Raw genomic sequence first — 5,000 nt, 5'->3', positions numbered from 1 at the left:
GCTGAGACAGAGGCAGAATATGTCAGCTTGTAATGCAACCAAAGAAACCACTGGTAATGTAGTTATTCATCTTGTTTTGTTGGGTTGAAATTGTTTAAAGTTATTTACATGTTTGTATAATTTTTGCTTTTTGTGTTCATAGGTTTTCAACCTATAACAATCAACCAGCACTTAAATAATGAGAGAAACAATAATATCACGGTGTGTTGTAAAGAGTTGTCCCGTGCGTCCTTTGGACTAAGAGCACCAGCCGTTCAAGTTGGGCAAGAGCTAGCAAAAATTAGGTAGAACTTGACAGTTTAAAAACCAGCCGAAGTAGCCTAGAATTGAGGATTAACGGCTTCAGACATCCAGACACAAGCTGTTGACGCAGAGGAAATCAAGATGGCAGAAGACGCCCTAGGAAAGACGGTCAAGCAGCTCAAAAGAGAGAGAACCATTGCAAAAAGTAGCTTCATCAGACAGGCAAACTTCATGACCAGAGGGGTAAGCAGCATGCTTGAAGCAGAGCGAAAAGAGGAGTTCACTAAACTCTCAGACTGTTTTAGACAACTAAAAAAGTTGCCTAAAACAGGTTAGATACCAATGATGACTACAGGATTAGAGTGCTGGCTGAGATGAAAAAGCCAGAAGAAGTCAAGAAGTGCTTGACAAGCAGCAAGTGAAGCTGAAACAAGATTTGAACAAATAAAAGGTACTGTCCAGATGAACCTATGGTCAAGGTATGGCAATGATGGACTCAGAATGGCATTCTCAGAAGCAGAAACAGCCTGCGAACAAGCAGATGGTGTAGTTGTGGAAAGTACTAAGTTGGAGTGCTATGAAGTGCACCTGACCCTCTTGGAAAAGCGGAAATGTCAGCATGGGAGCGATGGATCCCTGTGTCATCAAAGGTTGAGCTAAATGGCAGACTCATGACTCTGAAAACAGCAAGTAAGAACTTTCAACATAGAAGAGCTGAATATGTCACTGCATGAAGGATTGCAGAGGAAGCGCTACCCGCAGAAGATTCAGGAGGTGGGAGGCGGAGACCAGTGCCCACACCAGCAACATCAAAAGCCAAAGCCAACCACGCTGCCCATCTTTAATGGCTGCAGAAGAGAATATCACCGATGGAGGAAAGACTGGGAGAGCCAACTGGATCAGCTGAAGTTAAAAGAATTCAGCTCCTGGATAGTGTGGAGGACAAGATTTTAAAAGACCTGAGACTTTCAACCTACCACACTGCTGAGGATATCTTCAGAGTAATGGAGAACAGGTGTGGCAACAAGTCAAGCATCGTCATAGAAATCCTTGAGGAGCTGGAGGAGATATGTCCATATATGTGAGGGAGAACCAGCCAAGGAAAGTCATTGACCTCATCCAGGCTGTGGAGAGGGCCCTGGCAGATCTCACAGAGTTGGGAAACTCCGGAGCCATGAAGAACCCACTGGTAATTAGATCTATTGAGAGCAAGTTACCTGACTTTATAAAGAGAGACTGGCTAAAGTTTATGGTCGATCCGGCAAATGATGTCACTTCAAACAACCTGTAAGAGCCACAAGTGTGTTTTAGATCAATTAAAATGTCAGAAGTATTTAGAATTTAATATTTAGAATTATGCTGACGGCGGAGGAACTTTATTTTTGAATTTTATTGAAAGATGTTTGTTAATGACAGACGCTCGCACCAGGTGTTTTAATGACGTCATAATGGCATCAAGTGGAGGGGAAAGAGACGCATTAGGGTTGAGAGCATACAGTTTTTTACCGTGGGATCAAGGGACCGTATATTGTTTTTGAACGTTTATTATTTTGTACATTTTTGCTAAGAAATAAAAGACAAAGAAACGGAATTGAACGGTCTGATTTCATACGCGTGTGAGAGAACTCACTGTACCCGCTGCTCTTTAGCTGCGTTATGAAAACACAGACGGAACGCCGCTACACAACCACTTAGACGTGCTCTTAAAATTCCTAAAAAAACAGGAAGCAATCCTTGAGAGACTTGAACAGCTAAGGATTGTGGAGAAATCCGACAATACAGGGAGGAAATATGAGCGGAAATATGCTTCAACGCAAACCACAATGACGGAAGACCTGGAGGATGTGTGTGGTGTGTGCGGTGATAGTGGACACACTAACAAGATTTGCTTTTGTCGGACGTTCAGAGCTGAAGCTACCTGGAAAGAAATATGCTTTGGAAAAGCTGGGAGCGTGTTGCAAATGTCTTGAATGCCATGATGACGATAGATATTGCAGAGATACCTTTCTATGCAGAAAGGAAGGAAGCACCCCAGACCACCATTACTTTGTGCCCAAAAGGGGAAGAGGCGGGGGAGAAAAGAGTGGAAGAGGTAGAAGCAGGCTAACAGAAGAACAAGAGTTCTTGTCTGAACTTTCCCCAGAACTAGCTGAATGATGCAAAGAAGCTTTCACCAACAGAACCGCAGTTACAAACACTGCAACGGACCAGTCAGAGCTTTTAGAGAAAAGAGGGCTGTCTGCACTTCCTGTCATCATGATGCTGATGGAGGTCACTGTAAATGCAGGGCAGAAGATTGGGACTCTGATTGACCCTGCATCTGACAAAAAATACATCACCCATAAAGCTGCTGACAGGCTGAAGTTGCAAAGTGAGAAGATAACCTTAGCTGTGCAAGGAGTTGGTGAAATGACCATGAAGATGAAGACTAAAACATATGTCCTCAGAGTCAAGACTCCTTAAGGGACAGAGAGGGCACATGAACTTGTCTGCTACGGCTTGGATGAAATTACCAAAGTACACAATGTAATTGAACCTAAACAGTTGCAGAAATTCTTTCCAGAGGTTGAGCTTGAGGAATTGAAGAGGCCAGAAGAAGTTTAGCTCCTCATCAGCCACCGAGAGGGAAGACTCGCTCCGCAGAGGGTGAGGGTTGTAGGAGATCTTGTCTTATGGCAAAGTTAATTGGGTAAGACAGTGGGAGGAGCACATCCCAATTGGTTTGAGAAAATAGACGTGGCAGCCCACGAGTCCAAAACACATTTTGCTCGCTCCATGAGGACAGCTACTGTCAAGTATGAGGAAATTCTCAGTTCAACACCTGAGGCAGCTAAATCGCAACAGGACAGTTACATGGATGACCTCCTAACCTGGCCTAAAAGGTCTGCTGGAGAAGGTACAGCTCATGCCAGGGAGAGAGTAAACAAACTCCCGAGGAAGGCATTTACAGCTGTACTGACAAGAGCTCATGCAGAAATGAGCCAGAAAAATAAAAACCTGCGGGACCAAACAACCAGAGGTTGGAAAGACTGGTATGACCTCGCTGGGTTTAAAAAAACAGGAGCTCAAGTGGGAGGTGTTGAGTTCAAATTACATTCTTGTGTCAAAAGAGAAAATACTCAAAATCCATTTTGAGTCTTCATTTTGTTTTGTTGGGTTGAAATTGTTTAGAGTTATTTACATGTTTATACAATTGTGTTCATAGGATTTCAACCTGTCTGTGTGGACAGCCATGATACTGTACTAGCTCTTGCTCAAAGTTTCCTTCTGGCAACCACAAAAACCTCAAGTCAGAATGTTCTTCTGCAACCTTTACTTGATGGTACATTGCTTAAACGTCAGTCATGATTGCCACAGGTTCTTGTCTAAATCGTGTCAAAACAAAGAGCTTGTCAGGTTGGGTCCTTGAAGCGGACTGTTCAGTGAGACTCCTTTAAATTGTGCTCCACAGAAAAACATGACACGTAACCTTCTTTTCTGTGCATGGTAAACATGGTGAAGGAGATACCAAACCTTCCAATCAATGCGTTCCAGCTGATGTTTTGGCACCTTTTCAGCATACCTTTTGTCAATGACATTCGTGAGGAAGTTACAATATTCTTTGTGGAAACTTTCATCCCTCAGCAGTCTCTTTTTCAGAGAACTAACATGCTTTTTAGCCACAGAAAAATTGTCTGGCATGTGTACCTGGGGTGTCCTGAACGGCAACTTAATATTGTACTGGCCATCTTTAAGTTGTACTTACTTGAAACTCAGGCATGGGAGGAGTTTGGGGAGGCCATGGAGAAAGAGTTTCGGTTGGCCTCCAAGGAGGTTCTGGCAAACCATCCGACAGCTCAGGAAGGGAAAGCAGGGGTCACACCCATATCCCTGGCGGAGGCCACTAAAGGTAGTCAAAAAAATAAAAGCTCCTTGGTGGCAAGGGGGAAAACTTAAGCCAAAGTACTGGAAAGGAGGCACTGGCTGTTTCTTGAACCTCATATTTAAGAAACCTTCAGGAGAGCAGCAGAGGAGGATCCCTCTCCCCGGATGAATAGAAGTACAATAGACGTCATGTGTACAAAATGAACAGATTTACAGAACATTCAATGCACATGCCAGAAATGATTCATATGAGTAGGCACAAATAACAGCAACAATGTATTAGGCCCAACATTTTTCTTTGATAAATGATAAATGCATATCATCAAAGAAACTACATTTGTTTTGTAGCACGTAAAAATAGTACTTATCACTCATCAGGCATACCATAAGAAAAAGCTATGAGGATAATAAACACGATAGGATATTGTGAACATATTAACACCCTGTTTTTCATCTGACGTGCTTTAAAGTTCATGCATCATGCAATAAAAACTGCTTAAATTACACACAGAGCAAGAACACATGTACTGCATTGAGAGAGGGAAATTTGATCTAAAAAACATGAATTTGTGGGGGGAATTTATTTAATGGATTGGGATAAAGAGAAGAGAGGGACATGAAATGAAGTGTCAGACCTCTGAACCATCTGTGGTAAAAGAGCTTTGTCCTTGAAGTATCTGTTCAATAAATGCTTGAAGACATTTAAGTATTTCACATCTCAATTTTTTTCTCTATAGGAGATTGTAAATGTTAATTTCCATAATAGCTGCCACAACATGGCACTGCGACCATGAGGACTACTTGTGAAGCTGTGGACAGACACAAACATGAAGAATGTGCATGTAAATTAAATAGTTTTGATTAGCTGAACCACAGGTAGTAAAAGCCCAGAC

The 5,000-nt window shown here is 42.4% G+C and overlaps 1 protein-coding gene across 1 annotated transcript in view; it reads right to left on the bottom strand.

Annotated features, from left to right (window-relative positions):
* Positions 1-4,237: 4,237 nt before the first annotated feature.
* abhd18 (abhydrolase domain containing 18) overlaps positions 4,238-5,000 on the bottom strand; it is a 19,372-nt gene continuing 18,609 nt past the window's right edge. Inside the window, exon 14 of the mRNA XM_068594828.1 lies at positions 4,238-5,000. This exon is cut by the window's right edge and continues 1,719 nt beyond it. The gene's annotated coding sequence lies outside the window, so the exon portion shown is untranslated.

The sequence above is a fragment of the Clinocottus analis genome, unplaced genomic scaffold (assembly GCF_023055335.1).
Source record: "Clinocottus analis isolate CAN_PGR_092001 unplaced genomic scaffold, fCliAna1.0.p SCAF_10, whole genome shotgun sequence".
NCBI lineage: Eukaryota > Metazoa > Chordata > Actinopteri > Perciformes > Cottidae > Clinocottus > Clinocottus analis.
Note: the sequence above shows the minus strand (reverse complement) of the source record. Positions and strands in the feature narration are given on the sequence as shown.